The following is a 16,044-nucleotide window of genomic DNA, read 5'->3' as shown; positions in this document are numbered from 1 at the left end:
CAAACTAATGTAATCCCTTTCTTTCCATTCCTCTTCCATACAGGTAGGACATTGTTGCAGCCTAGAGCTGTTTATCAGGTCAAACAGGTTCAGGTGTAAAGGAAGGTGCATCTTCACTGTGGTTTGTCATCACTTCCAGTTAAGACAATTTTTGGTTTTGGCAGTGTCGCTTTAAGTCATCAGAAATTTCACCCCATTTCAGCAAAAGCAGACAAGTTTTTTGATAAGGTGCACCAAGATGACGAAACTGTTGACATTCAGGTTTCCTTGTTGCCATTAAGTGACATGTAAATACTCTGAAGCCTTGGTAGGCAGCAAGCTTCAGACCCTCTAGCATAGGTCTTTTGGATGAGTGAAAAGCAAAATACTATTAAGAGAGTAGGTAACAGGGCCGTCATAGTCTGTCCAAAGTGACTGCACAAGCCTTTGTATTCCCAAAACTTTACACTTAAAGACAGTTATTTTCTCTGTTGTTGTTATGTGACTGTATAGAGGGGATGGAAAGACAACCCTGAGTGACACGTCTCATGAGCACTTCTGCGAAGGTGAAGAGGGTAAGAATTTGGCATCCGAAACTGTTCTAACTTTACAGCACATCTCAAGATAAGGGCAAGCCAAGACACTTCTTATTTATGTCAAAGCTGTTTCTCAGGAAATAACTAAAAGCAGAGGTCTTGCAAGAAGCTGGTTTAAGGAACTTCAGATTTTCTGTATCTTTCACCTACAAATAAAAAGCTCACAGAGAAGTCCTTGGTTTCCCATGTGAATGACAGACTATTCACTTTTAAAATGAAACTTCTGTTCAGATTGGATGTGGCACAGTGAAAAATGGGTAGGCATGCTGCACTGCCATCAGTTCACAGCTCTGACATAAATGCTATTCTGTTCACTTCCATCCACAGTCCTAAATAATACAAAGAATCCAGCTTACAGAAACTAAATTTCTATATAGTTAAATTCATAGCCATGGATTTTCATACTGCACTCAAAACCAATTTATTTCCTTTGGGAAAAAGCAGAGTACGAAATTTCATCATACATGTTTGTCCCTGCGAAAGTACTACTATAATTAAGGAAGGATCTTGTGGTTAAGACATGTGACTAAAAGGCAGCAGTGATAGGGGCTGTTTACAGCTGCACTACAGCTTACATAAGCTCTGGTTTGAGTCTGCAGAACGAGGATAATTTAGTCATAACAGAAAGTAGGAAAGATAGTGTGTATTAAAATCCATCTGCAGAAATAATTCATAACTCTGCATTATACCATATGCAAACAGAGTCAGAGCAAGAAACCATATTTTATTTTACACATTTTAATGAATACTAAAAGCATCAGGAAGTTCAAGGCACTGCACTGACACTTGATTTGAAAACTTTCCTCTAATATTGAGATTATTTGATTTAGAAGGTGGTTTTTGTTATAGTGTAAGCAAGAGAAGTTTATAGTACCGCTGACAGTAATTAATACATTCAGATTGTGGAAACCTCATACTTCAATGTATGCTCCATAGTCAGAAGGCCAATATAATCTCTGAACATATTTCAACTGCCCTTACAGTAATTCATTGGTTTTAGGAGAACGAAGTTCAAATTCAAGATTTGGTTGTAAATCCAAGCATACCTGGTGCACAGAAAGCAAGTATAGATTAACATCAATTCAAGAAAAGAAAAAAGCTAATTCTCTCCTGCAGAATATATTTGGCTTGTAGGCCTCTCCCTTGAACAGCTTTAACGAGAGGCATTCCATATTACTCACATGCATATCCACTGTAGTGAATCAAGGCTTGCAAATTAGAATTTTATTAGCCATAACGAAGTTAAGAAAGTAATCTTTCAGTGTAATACTTCAGCATCATTTACTCTTCCATTTTATCTGACAGCAGCTCTTGATCCCTTCAGGAAAGACTGAAATACTTCACTGTGAGTGGTCGCTGTCAACACACATGGCCAATTGACCTTCTTGACTGAGGATGCCACAGTAGCCAAAAAATCATTCATAAACACAACTGCATAGCTTTGTGTCCTTAGAATAGACCTTAAAGCCTTAAGCAATGAAATTATCGTACATTTCTGCAGCAAAATCTCCTGACTAGCTTTGAATTAAGGTTACATTAACCAAATAGTTCACGCCTTGAGGACAACTGATGGTATTTGTTCTTACCTGCTAATTTGTTTGAAAAAATTCTGCATTTAAAAGCTGAGAAAAGTATGTACACTGCTGCTTGCAGGGGCTGGAGCTACAGGTGTGATATTTGTTATCAGCTTGCAAAACATATCCGATATGATAGTGAGAGTTCCAGAGAAAATAGCTAAGCAATGACTAAACCAAGTGGTTACAAGATGCCAATATAGTTGTTTACTCCTCGAGCATAGAACAGGCTTTGACTCCTGTGCAAAGCTCTCGCTCTCTACCTCGAGCTTGTACCCACTTCCCTTTACTTAAGAAGTCATTTTGGACAGCGGAGACTCTTTAACAGGGAAGGACTTATCAACCAGTTGTTTATTTTAAAACTGCCCACTTCCTATAAAGTGCCAGGACTCTTTTCGGAAAAGTATTCTGAGACAGTGACATTAATGGAGAGGCTCCACACCAGCACCAGTTTAACCAGTGTGTTGGCTTCTAGGCTTGTTCCAACATATCTTTATGGTAAACTCATTTGCAGGCTATTTTTTGTCAGGAGAGACTGAGAGGCAATACTATCCCCTTAAGCTTGTAATAGATTTGCATTCTGGGATTTATTTGCAAAGCTAATTCCATCATAATTTTGGTTAGAAAGATTTGTTTGGCTTATATTTTACTTTGAATGCTAAAAATGCTAGGAACATTTTCTTTTAAGGAAAACTTAAGATTCATTAATTCATTCTTGCACTTACAATGGTAGGAAAAAAGCGACAGGGAGCCAGGACTCCAGCGATGGTGTGGCCAGAATTGAAGTGGAGAAAAGGAAGTACCTTTTCTCACCACACATACCCAGGCCTGAGAACTCTTTGACCGAGGGAGCTTCACAAGACCTGGAGAGTACCTGAGAAAGCCCTTAGCAATGCCTGAATCGCAACGGCATTGAACTGGTCAAGACTGTTCTGCTTCCTCAAGTCCAAAGGTCTCAGCCACTGCAGGATCCCGTTTCACTGTACGGATGGTGCAAATCCCTAAATAAACAGATTTAGTACATTAGGATTATTCTCAAGCATGGAAAGGGCTCAAACAGAGGAAATAAGACTGCACAGAACACATCTTACCTCTGTGATACTACGACCATCACAGGGCAATTGCCTGAAACAAAATGCAGGATTAGTAAAGAGAATAGATTGGTGTAGTAAAACAAACCCCTCATTCTAATCCTTGTAAACCAAGTGGACAAAAAGCAGTAAACCAGATCTTATCTCTCTGGGCTAAAAAAGCTGGAGTTTAATAAGATGGAAGATTTAGAAGAACATCCAATTTTTTGGAAACTCTGGGTAGGACTCAGTTCTCGATGGGATTCAGTTCCAGCAGAGCAGAATCAGCTTCTCTCTCTAAAATAGACACCTATTACCTGGGCAGCTGGATGGCTCTTTAAGATCCATTCATGATATTGACAAAATATTGATTGACTATCATGGGACCTAAGTCACTAAAGCAGACAGGTGCCACAGCGTCCTGATACTGTGCATCCCACCCACTATGGGGTGACTTGAACGGTTCATAGCAAGTCTTCTCAGTCAGAATCTCTCAAACAAGAGCACCCGAGGACCTAGAAGGTATGTCAAACTCTAGTAAAGCCTGGAGGACACTCAGAAGTCTAATAAAAAATAAATATCACTACTCTTCATACCTGTTTAGCCACAAACTATAGTTTTGACTTTGCAATATGTTTTGAGATATACTATTGCAATTAGAGAGAAAAACTGAAAGAAAATCTGAAAAGTACAACTAGATCAAAAAGATTGTATCTTATTTCAAGGTCATAAAGACATTCTGAGGCATATTGAGTTTAGAACAAACCCCAAATTCCTATACCTTAGGACAGATAACTACAGTTTTGAGAAAAAAATCGAAGTTTAAATGGTTTATGAATTGCAGTGAAAAACTGCTGTTCATGTTACTAAACACTAGAAGAAATAATACGAAAAAAAGTTGCTGATTCTGGATTTTGGTAAATCTATTTCTTATTATACCATTTTTTCTCTGATAGTTTGATTATCAGTTTTTCTCTGATAATATTGGTTGGATTTCTGGGTCAAGTAACTTCACTGACTCCCATTTCTTGACTCCATCTGTGGCATAGGTACAAGTTCTTTCGGCTTCTTTGCTTTTATTAGCTGTAGCTTAAAGTGGAGTTCACACAGGTTTTATTAAATAGAGTTCTGTCAAATTATTTTCCAAGAACGTATCTACAACAAGAGGTTTCTAACATTATAGAATCCCCCAGTATCTCAAGTTGTAGACATTCACTCATCTCGCACCACTTCTGGGACAGTTAGGCAGACGTTAGCGACACACTATGCCTCTTCCTTTTGCAGATGCAGCTGCATCTCCAGTTCTGTCCTAACGCTTAATCATTCCCTGCTACTGAGTGATCCATAGGGGGATGCAGTTTCTAAGAAGATGGTCCAATTTGTTTGATGTCATCATCCCTCAGGGAATTGCGTCTACAACTGAGTTGAATGTTAATGTTCAGCATTCCATATTCTAAAAATGTCAAAAGGTCTACCGAATAATCTCTGTAGCTATTTCTTTGATGCAATGTCAAGGATAAATATTAATAGGTCTGCTATAAATATAAGTATTTGCCCTACAAAAAACACTTCAAAGTATAAAATCCATCCCAGCATCTTACATATACCAAATCATGCACAATGACGACTCCCTGTATAATGATAGTATTAAATTGCAGCTCAAATTCGTGTCAGTGAAAATTTTTTTAGTATTTTTCACTTACAGGCATCAGAGGAAAATTAGTTAAGACAGTCCCGATACAGGCTGTGACAGAAACATTTGTCTTCCAATGCTTATAAATAAGAAAAAAGGAAATGAAATTTGATTAATAAAAATTTGACTGGATAAGAGTTTAGCCATTTATTAGTATGAAGCAACTGCTACTCACAGATCTAGTCTGTATAATGCACCATACTGGGAAAAAAGGTCCAGCCTAAGGATGAAATCAATAGTCACAAAACCATACCAAAACTGATGCTCCACTTAAGTTCTGACTGAAGCTTTTGCAACTAGTTTCTCATTCTAAAAGAAGTAGGATAAGGTCTTTTATTAGGAGGCAAAATAATTTAAGATTCATTTAGTGACTAATGTTCTCTATTTCCAATACCATGAGAACAACAGTATGGGAGCTAATTTTAACATGTGGAAAGAACATTTAATTTTATCAGAAGGAAACAATGAAGAATCTAATTTATTCTCCACATGTGTGCATAACCCCCATTGATATTAATAAGAGTTAAACAGCCTATGGAGAGGAAAATAGGCCCCCAGATGTGGCAAAATGTTTTAAGAAAATTATCTGCAGCTTTCTAATGACCGCAGAAATTATTGCTTTTTCTATACCAGTAGAGAGAGAAAAAGGGCTTAATATCCAGCCAGTCATGAAGTGTTTCTGGCTTTCCCAAAGCTATATGTACATGAGCAGTGGTACACACACACACACACACACACTCACAGATGCATATATGGGTGCTGTCTTACAGACTCACACGTACATCCTTCTCAGTTGTTGCCTCTTTCCAACCAGGCTGATCCCTGGCACAAGGCTGTCTAAAATTCTGCTGCTCTTCCCACTGGCTGCTCCTCCCAACTAGGGATAAAAGAAGATAAATTTTGTTTAATTAATATATTTTTTGAATCTGAGTGTTTAACGTGCTGTCAGAGGTAGCTGACGGGACAAATAAAGGCTGGTGAACAGCCTTATTTGCCCTGTGCCACATTTTGCCTTAAGTCTACTAACTTTAGTGCCTGTGGAGGGTTAATTTTGGTTAGTCATCGGGAAGTTTCCTCAGCTGCCCAGTGGCACTCCCACAGAGGGTTGTGCTTTGACTTCATCCTTAACATTTGTACCAGTCATTTCCATTTTCTTTTCAGGACGAACTTTGATATAAGTTGTTGGTTGTTAGCAAGTCAATCCACCTAATTCTTCATTCTTCTGAGGCATTTCCTTCTGAAGACACACAAATACTTTGCTGGTTCTGTGGTGGAGCTCTTTCCCTTCATTTTCTGAACTTTTTGAGAGCACAGTGCTCCTAATGCTCTTGGGCAAAATGACCATTGCTAAATGGGACCTCTGCAGAGCCTGAAAAGGTCATCTCTTTATTGGTGTTCACAGCAGGAGTTTAACTGAATGACATCCAACTTTCTTTTCACAGCATTCCCTGGGGAACTGCCCAGGCCTTGAAATCCTGCACTGTACGTTCTTTGTAGCCAAGAACTTGCAATCTTGAACCAAATCATCCTCAACACATTTATAGCCCCCATTCTGTCCAGCTAAGCTCATGATGTATTAATGTTATTTACACACAGATACTTATTTACGGCTCTTTTACATACCTTTCATCTGATTTTATCTTTAATTTAATGTGCAATTTTAGAATCATATCATTTGAGGCCCTCACCTCTGATAAAATTCCCTAGAATTTGCATTTCACTCAGTGTTTTTGCATGTTTCCAAATGTCAGCATAATAATGAGCGCAGGACTTCCGAGGTTTTGTTTTCTTTTTGTATCTGTGGAATGAAAGGCAGGTTGGGCATGGGCACCTCTGTTTACTTTCCTTTTGAGTCATAGACAATAGGATCTTCAGTCACTGATGAAAGCTCATTTGTGCTCCGAATGTTTTCCTGCCCACTTAAGCTTTTTTTATATAACATGCAAAATGAGAATTCAATATTGAGTTAATTATGCACCAAATGGAGTAAGCCAAAGAATTAGCTTAATCGAGCATTCTTTTTTCCTTAAAAAACCCCAACAAACCAACCCAACCAGAAACAAACCAGAGAAGAGCCATGACAGGTATTACAGATAAGCTCCTGGTTTGACTCTCAGGAGACATTCGTTCCCTTCCTGGTATTGTTGTTTACCTCTGATGCTGTTTTAAACTGGGGATTTAACTTTGCCTTGGTTCACTTCGTAGCTTTTTCCATTGTCAGTCTTAGGTAGTTACTTAGCAAAGCTCTATTTATGGTATAGACTCTCTATATATTTACAGCAAACTGTTTATGGTATAGACATATTCTTTACTACATTTTCATTAAAATGTTCCCTCAGTTGTGCTTTTATCTTTGCAGGCCCAATATGCCCCCCAAAATCACAAATAACAGGTTTAGAAATACAGATTTCATCAAAGTATTACTGGGAGTTTCACAGGGGAAGGTTTTGATGATAGTGAATTTGACGCAGGTTTGGTTTTAACTGCACTGGGACCAAGACCTGGCCTTCCCTTCAGGGTCAGGGCTGTCACATACTTAAAATGGACCTGACTTAGGAAATGAAAAGGGACCAACAGCCCAAATTTTAAGAGTTCCCATCCCTGCTGCTTGGTGTCTCTATAGATCTGTACTCTTTATTGTCTGCATACAAGATAATTTTATCCAGTTCTGAATGTGAGACAAAGCTTATCATTTTTTCCTGGGAATTTGGACAAGAATTGGTTGCAGGATACAGGCAGTTTTATTTTTAACTTTTTGGTAGAACTCCATCATATCCCTTATATGTTTTGGACTGGATGCTTAAAACTACAGCAAAGGATCTCAGGCAGAATATAGATGCTTGGGAAAACTGAACACAATAAGCAAGGTAATCCATGATGCCATATCTTAGAATAAAGTTGAACTTACTAAAATCTAGGATTCCCCAGGGTCATTCTTCAATACCTAAGATCTGCAGAACTTCTTTGATACTGGCCCCTTTCTCACAAACCCATTAGAGCTCAAAATCCCATTTCTAACCTTCTTTGCAACGGAGAAATGGTAAGAATAGATTTGTTGGTAAACCTGAGCTTACCTGACGGCTGCCCTTGGTGGAATGGTACTAAGCAGGTGTATGGAGGTTTTATTGCTTGAAAGGATGTATTTTCATTTATAAATACAACAAAAACTCTGAGATTTGTGAGTAGGAACATTTGGCTCTCCTGGTTTATTTCCTCCTCCCGCTACTACATAAAAATATATATCGGCATTGCCTTGTGGCATTACAATTTTTACTGTGGTGCATTGTAGTTTCCAAAGCACATAATTTTTATGATACGTGGTAGCTTAAAGGGAAAAGCAGTATCCAGCAGGGAAGTGAAGGGTGAAACGCTGGCCTCTTTGAAATCAGTGAGAAAAACTATTAGTGCCTTCAGAAGAGGCAAGGTTTCAATCCAAGCATTAAGGGACAAACGTGGAGCCATTTATTGATTTTACCTCTTAGGCAAAACTGTAGAGAAGAGAAATGCCTTCACCTGGAATCTAGGGTGCTTAATATCAATAGGCCTTTAGGAAATTGCATTACATAGCTGAATGGTATGTTGGTCCAATGAAACATCCAAAATCTCTACATTTGACCTCTGATTCTATAAATGAAGAAAAAACCCAACTTCCAAGCCATTATAGCCTGTAGGATTTCTGTTTACATATGTAATACAAAGCATCCATATCTGAACATATTTAAGAATAAAACAGCCAAGCTTGAGGCTACCCCAGCCTATATTAGTAAATCGCAAAGTATACAAAATTACATTTAGACAGAATTTTATAAAGAGGCAGAAAACATTTATAAATAAAAAACACATTAAGATGGGAATTCACCTCCAGTAGCTGCCCCTCTATCATTTAAAGTATTTGTAGCTAATTAAGAGAATCTGGTATCACAGTTAAACAGGAAAAATATTGAGATAAATAATTCATGAACATCTGAAGTAAATAACTTCTAAATAGATATTTTGACTAATTTACATTTGACAAATAAATGAGCAAAGCTTTGTTTTTGCAAGAGTCTGATGAATGCAATTTTCAATTCTATAGCTGAAATAAAATTTATTTTGGACAACTGCCGATTTCCTTTCTAAAGGCTCATAACACATGACTTAGATAACAAATCATGCAGCTCCACCACTATTCGTGAATTTTGGATATCCAAATACATTTTTGCATTGTCAAACAAATCCATTAGCCAAAATTTGTCAGTATGAAGAAATGCGGTGAGGATGCCAGAATAGTAAATAAATTAATTAATTAAATCTTCATAGGTTTGCATACAGTTCACATACAAGGAAAAAAATGACAGAAGAGTTAAAGCAGCTCTGCTCTGAGCCCTGCTCTTTCTTCCATCTTAATGAAAGAGTAAAGCTAAGGCTTTGATATCACTGCATTGTCATGGTAATTGGGAAGCTGTGAATTCAACATGATGACTTTACTGTAGGTTCAAGAAAGAGGAAATGTTGAACTAAGAGGAAAAGAATTTATTTAAATGTCAGTCTAGATAAAAGGCCAAAGGTTAATAAAAGCTATGCAGTGTACATTTGTATGGAGTTTCGTTTTAAGTATGATCGACTTGGAACAATTTGGTAGGAAAATCTCAGTTTAGTACCAGTAGGCCCATATTTCATGTAGAGTTTGTTAGTATGTAGTAACATGAGAATCAGAATATTCAGAAAAGAGGCTGATTGTTGTTAAGTTCTTCAAAATTGTTTCTGTTCTTGTTTTTCCACCTCTCCATCTATATCAAATTATGTGGTAGCGCTCAAGAGAGGATGAGAGTAAGTTTTACACAAACATGACCTTCACGCTGAAACGTGATCCAGTCTGTTCAGAGAAAGGTGGTCCAGAAACTCAGAGAAAATTCCTCTTTTCCTATATGTGTGTACTTGTCTGATACTTGTTGCCTGGACCAACAAAAGGCTTCACTGTCCAAAATCATAAGTGTTTATGGTCCAGTAAAAAATAAGATATCTGCTTAAATATTTAGTAGTCTTCAGTTCCATCCCTGGAAAAATTTAAATGAAATGCTGTCATGTTCCAAAGTAAGAGCTTGATCACGATGTAAAGGAGAACTATACTGCACGTAGTTTGGACTTTTAAATTCTGTTCTCTAAGGCAAAGGATTTGAAACTTGCTGCTTATTGTTAAGAAAGGAAAAACACACTAAAGTTCAATTTCACTACAATTTTTTCTGCACAATTTTTTTTTTTTCCAGATCGGGTCTAATGGCAGTTACACAGTTGACTCTAGTAATTTCAAAATCTTTATCAGCTTCCAATTACAGATTAGAGCCCCACTATATAAAAAACTTTGAAAACAACATAACAAGGAAATTCTGTGCCCCAGTGAACTCTCAATCTGAGATTTAATTAAAATAGGATGTATGAGACAGGAAGAAAGATGAGAGGACAAATAGGATGAATGTTCATAAATTAGTCATAGCAGCAGGTTTAGCACTCACAAGTGATGACCAGCCTATTTGCTGGATGTTTTTTTGCAGAGCTAATAAAATTCAATAGATGCCTCTAGTTTGTTCACCAATTAAAGGTGCAGAGCTAAAAATTGCACCAGGTCTTAGGGGTCTCAGACCTTCCTCTTTGGAGTATGAGGAAAAAAGTGAGAAATCACAGAGAGTCTTGAACTGCACCACCACCTGCTGTTGCAATCATTATGACTCACATAATTTATTCATACCCAAATACAGTATGCATCTGCTATTTATTGATATTTTGGTTTATTTTTCTTATTATGGCTTGTGCTTATATTGAGTAAAATTTCCAAGTACTGTGGAAAGGCCTTTCCCTTTCATAACATCAAAGAATGAATAATGCATTTCCTCCCTTTCCAGCTAAGCAACATAAACATCAAAGGAAGGATTAGCATTTTAGGTCTTTGACAACACTAAATCTTTGTGTCATACATCTTGCTCTCTTGTGCAGAACATTTATATTTCTATACCTATTACATAATCAAAGCAGTGGGCCAAACATCTTTTCTTTCCTCTAATTTGCATAATTAATTAAGCCCCAACATTTTTGCCTAGCTATCTACACTCAGACTGAAATAATAAATGCCGATTTTCGTTCTGAAATAAATTCGTTAACTAGGTTTCAAACTCCTGTCCTCCCCGCCAAGTTTATGGCGCAGAGTAAGCCATTGCAGTAAGCCATTAACCCAGCAGTCAGATATAGCAGATTACGCCAGATTCCATAAACATAATCTGAGATGCTGTGACTGCAAAACCAGAAGGGCCTTAAGGATTGTACTGTGGCCATCTACAGAGGCTTGGCTGCTAGGAGTCAACATGAAGCTTAGCTGTAGTATTGGATGGGGAGGGCTTATGGCTGAGGAGACGCACTGATTTCAGGCAAGATTCTTTTAGGAGGGCTCTTATGAAATGACTCCTGTATAATGAAGACTTCAACAGGTGGAAGATAGCAATATAAATGATTGTCTGCCTCAGATGAATTTCTTTCAGACTGAGTAAGCCAGGCTGATGCAGAGATTCATGTCACTACAGTCCCTATCTAGTGACCTACCTATTTTTTTTCACCTATACTTGTATTTTAGATGTCTTTTTCTGCAGCAGGAAGCATTCTGCCAAGTCAGTAAAATGAAAGAAGTTCTAAGCAGAGGTCTTTGCCTCCACAGTGAAAGTGCCTACTATGTCTAAAGTTGAATGAGAGGAAACTGGGATGTTAAATATGTGTGGATACTTAGATATGCAATAAGCAATTTGGTCAAAAGAGAAGATCTGGCTTCTTGAAGGAAAGCAGCACAGTTCTGCCCCCTTTCTTTCGTTATTTTTAGGTTTTCATCCTGCTGTCTGGGGGAAGGGTGACTTTCTGCTTGCTTTTATCGCATGGGAACATAAAAACCTATTTATCGGCTAGGATTTGCCTTGCCTTCACAAAGTCATTACAAGTTAGCTATGATACTAATGACTGTGCAGCAGGCAGGTGGCCTGTCTACTCCGCAGAGCCTTTGTTTTGAAATAAGGACACAAACCAGTACATACCAGTTGGCTGGGGAACCACGGCCACTCCATAGCACAAAAGCAGCATAGACATGTCCTCAGCTGTCAAAGTCCCTATGGTTTGCACTGATGGCTCTCCAAATCCAGGTCCTCATCCTGTTCGTACCTATAATTTTACCAAAATACGTCATTCCACCAGAGTTCACGTGGCAATGAAATCGTGCATGTACCTACGCATCAACAGGTTCAGAATTACACTGTGAAAGAGAGTTACTTCCAAATGTAATTTCACTTAGTTTTCTGTTGGGTTCAGTAGGTCTTGGGCTGTAAGACTTATTTGCTGTAATTTCATGGTATTTACTCATTTTTGGTTATTGGAGAACAAAATGTGTGTAAGCTCTAGCTTGAATAGGAATCCTACCATGCAGAAGTATAAAAGTGGATAATTAGGGTACAGAAATAACCTAATACACTGAAAGTTTGGAGAAACTTTTTAGATATTTTCGTAGATTTCTTTGGAAACAAGCAGCAATGCTTTTGGGTTCCTTTAATCTTCCAACTATTACTTTGGGCTTCCCACATCTATTAGCTTTTGGAACACAATGGCCTCTTCCGCAGTAAGTTTAATGTTATTTCAAATATCGTGTTGCTAGCTGGGCTTTAGCATGAGGCAGGCAGTCACGTCTTCGGAATTTAGGTATAGACCGAGGACTGGTTTGTTCTTTGACAAACTCCCTAATCTTTTCATTAAAAAAAAAAAGGCAAAAAAACCACCCAAAAAACCAAACATTGAAACTCTTTCAGTAAAAACGGCATTGAACCAATTTAGAAGCAAGGAGATCTTCAAGGAATCTTCCCCAGCAATGAAAACCAGAAAAGCTTTCAGATCTTTCTCATGCGTAATACAAAGCATACAGTTTGGTATTTTTCCTTTGGAAGTCACTGTTAATGACAATGGCACTGTCCATCCGGGGGGGGGTTCTAAGGTCATACATAGGGAAATGTGAGTTTTCTGAGTTCCTCAAAACTTTTGGAAGCTGAGACTTCTCAAAAAAGTGCAGATATCATGCAAGCAGGCACTACATTTAGTTCTATAGGGAGTGTAAAGTGGAAGATTTTTATCAGGCTTATATGAAGCATACACGTGTGGAAAGCCCAGGAATAGTGTACATCAAAGAGAGTATCTAGTTTACAATTTGAAGTTTATTCTTGTTATCTATTTCCACTATTAGTAATGGATAAATCTGGGCTCTGCATAAACTAGACTAGGACAGAATCCGTTCACAGTTTCTATAAAATAGAACGGAGATTTGATTGCATTGTCTTAACTTTGCACTTTTTACACATACAAGGCTACTTTTGTTTCTTTTAAATTTGCTTCCCTTTTGATCTAGTAATTTCCCCTTTAATTTCATGGCTTTTATGTTCTTTGCTACTAACAAGAAAAAGGCTATCCTGCTTTGAAATGTGAAAGAGTTTCTTTTAATCCACAGTACATTTCACTTAACTTTATTAATTTACCTTTCAATGTTGGGGAAATTGAGATTATGCAACCTCATATCTGCTATTACCACAAAGATTATCAACAGTTGCCTGTCCTTCAAAGGTACACACGTTCATAACCAGATACATCCAGGCGCACTAACTTTGGACAGAAAATAATTCATTTGCGATTATTGGAATACCTGGAGTAGTCATTCTCTGCAGAAATTCCTCTCTTGCTTTATCCAGATCTATAGCTGCAAAGATAATTGAAAATTAATTATGAAAATTCTTTCTGCCTGCAAAGTCTCAGCAGAGTGAGGGGGTTTTCTCTCTTTTAGGTTATTTACCTCTTTCCCTGCAGATTCTGCCAGTGCTGTTAACACCACCGTATTTCACTGATCATATGAGACAGGTTTCCAACAGCAGCTGGAGAGACATGAGGGCAAGACAGTGCTAGATTATGGAGGGAAAAATGAAGACATAACAGACTACAAGGAGGCAAATACTAGAAAGAAAGATATAGCAGGAGGAGCAGAAAAAACAAACGTGAAGGAGACAAGCAAATACCACTTTGAAACATCACGTACCCTGCCAGTGGACAATTTACTAGTACAATCTTGATGTTCACCATATTGCTACAGTATTTTCCTACATCCCAGGTATCAGCCTGATTTTATGACCTAATCCAGAAGACAAAATAACTTTCTGTCTTTCTCATTTTGTTCTCAGCATTCAGTCTTTAAAATGCATGACACAAAATATTTGATCAAAGGCCAAAAAGCAGGGACACGCCTGCCCTGTTTTATGTCTGTCACGTGGCAATTTACAGATTAGTAAGAGTTAGTGCTAAAGCTTGGTTTAAAGCTCGTTCCTTGTCACATGGAGCAAGCCGTCTTTACAAAATATAACCTGGAAAAGCAAGTTGGCCTCAGCGGCGTCCCCAGAGCTCCCGGCAGGAATCCCGCGGGGGGTGTGGGAGCCCGCGGCCCCGCTCGCCGCGGCGGCGGGGATCGGTGCTAGTGGTGCCTGTGCCGCTAGAGGGGGTCTCGGTACCTGTTTTTCCGAGGAGAAAAAGGGAACCGGCTGCAGGGTCCGGGGAGCCCGGGCGGTGGTTTGGATCTGGGAGAAGGGGGAAGCGGCCGGGTGCGGGTTACAGAGGGCGGGCGGTTTGCACGCTGGTTTGAGACGCCGTGTAGCTGGGTGGGTAAGGCTTAGTTTGCCAAAGAAACTTTAATGCGCTTCCTCGCTCGTCCCAAGGTAACTTTGTGTTACAGACTCTCTGTTACGAAACATGGAAGGCTTTCACAAATCATCAAGGCAAATGGGCTGTAGGCTTCTTACAGATCCCGTGCCAGGAAGACTTTGCCATGCCAGTCGGCTGTTGACAACCATATGACAGCTGACCACCTTCCTGCAGCCTTCTCACCCTCATTTTATAAAATGAGACGGAAGCTTTAGCTGGCAATAAAGCTCTGCAGAGGAAACACGAAGGGCAGTCAACAGGAGGAAGCCTCCAAGTGATGCTTTCTTGGCTCTTCCTCTCTCCCACTTGCCCATTAAGACGCAGGGCAGCGGCCCAGGCTGGTCTGCCACAGACCTGCCGTGTCCCTTTGCGTGCCTGGAAACCGGCCCGGCGGATACCCCCCGTGTCCCCCCGGAGCCGCCGGGCCCGGGAGCACTAAGGGGGGAGGCGGGGGTGGGGGGGCAGGCCTCAACTGTGGCCGAGCCGGGACCCCGCAGCGCCCGCAGCCTCGGCTGCGCAGCTGGCAGGGAGAGCCCGGTGTTGGTGCTGGCCTGTTTTTTTAAGAAAAGGGATGCCAGGAGGGAGAAAAAAAATAAATAAAAGGGAAGAAAAGTGAGGGCGCGAGCGTGCCGGGCGGGAGGAGGAGAGCCGCGGGAACGGAGCGCAACCCGCGGAGGAAGGAGGCGGACAAAGGGTGGCGGGGGGCGAAGCCCTGCCCCAGGTGCGCAGCCCCGCTGCAGCCGTGGCCGCCGCGGAGGTGGCTGGGCGGTAGCGGGGGTCTCCAGCGGCCCGGGGGAGCGAGCGCCCCGCGGGAGCGCAGCCGAGCGCGGAGCCCCCACTGCGGCACCGCCGAGGGGGGCGCCGGGCCGAGGCGCTCAACAGGCGCTGCCGCCCCGCCGGGCGAGGCGGGAACGGGCGCCGGCACATGGCAGGAGCCGCGCTCGCCGCCAGCCCCGTGCCAGGCGGCGGCGGGCGGAAAGGAGCTTGGCTGCCGCTCGGCGGGGCTGCCGCGCCGCCGGGGCTCGCCCGCGCGGGACCCACCCTGCCCGCTCTGCCGGGGCCGGCAGCCCGGGCGGCAGCGCCGCCACCTCCTTTGTGTGCGTGAGGGGAGCTGCGGCGGGCGGCGGCGGGTCTCCCCGGCGGGCTGTCAGCGCTGCCCGCGAGGAGGCGGGGAAGGGAAGGGACGGGAAGGGAAGGGAGGAGGCGAGGGAAGGCGCTGGCAGGGCGGCTCTCCCGTCCCCGTCACAAGGTAAGCGCTGCTCCCCAGGCGGAGAGAGGCACTGGAAGCGCCGCGGGGCCTCTTCCCTGACCTGCCGAGCGGTTTCGCCCAGCCCCGGAGAGCGGCCGGCAGCGCCTCGGCGGGGCGCCGCCGCCACCCGCTCCCCGGCGGCGCGGGG

The 16,044-nt window shown here is 41.3% G+C and overlaps 1 long non-coding RNA gene across 1 annotated transcript; it reads right to left on the bottom strand.

The window, feature by feature from the left end:
- Positions 1-3,002: 3,002 nt before the first annotated feature.
- Positions 3,003-13,633, bottom strand: LOC142078298 (uncharacterized). The gene is made up of 4 exons (XR_012672172.1): positions 13,605-13,633; positions 11,962-12,085; positions 3,241-3,274; positions 3,003-3,150 (listed from the first exon to the last, which is right to left on the bottom strand). It is a non-coding gene; the product is annotated as an uncharacterized LOC142078298 (long non-coding RNA).
- Between the last annotated feature and the right edge of the window lie 2,411 nt (positions 13,634-16,044).

The sequence above is a fragment of the Calonectris borealis genome, chromosome 2 (genome assembly GCF_964195595.1).
Source record: "Calonectris borealis chromosome 2, bCalBor7.hap1.2, whole genome shotgun sequence".
NCBI classification, from domain to species: Eukaryota; Metazoa; Chordata; class Aves; order Procellariiformes; family Procellariidae; genus Calonectris; species Calonectris borealis.
This window is presented reverse-complemented; position numbering and strand designations above follow the sequence as displayed.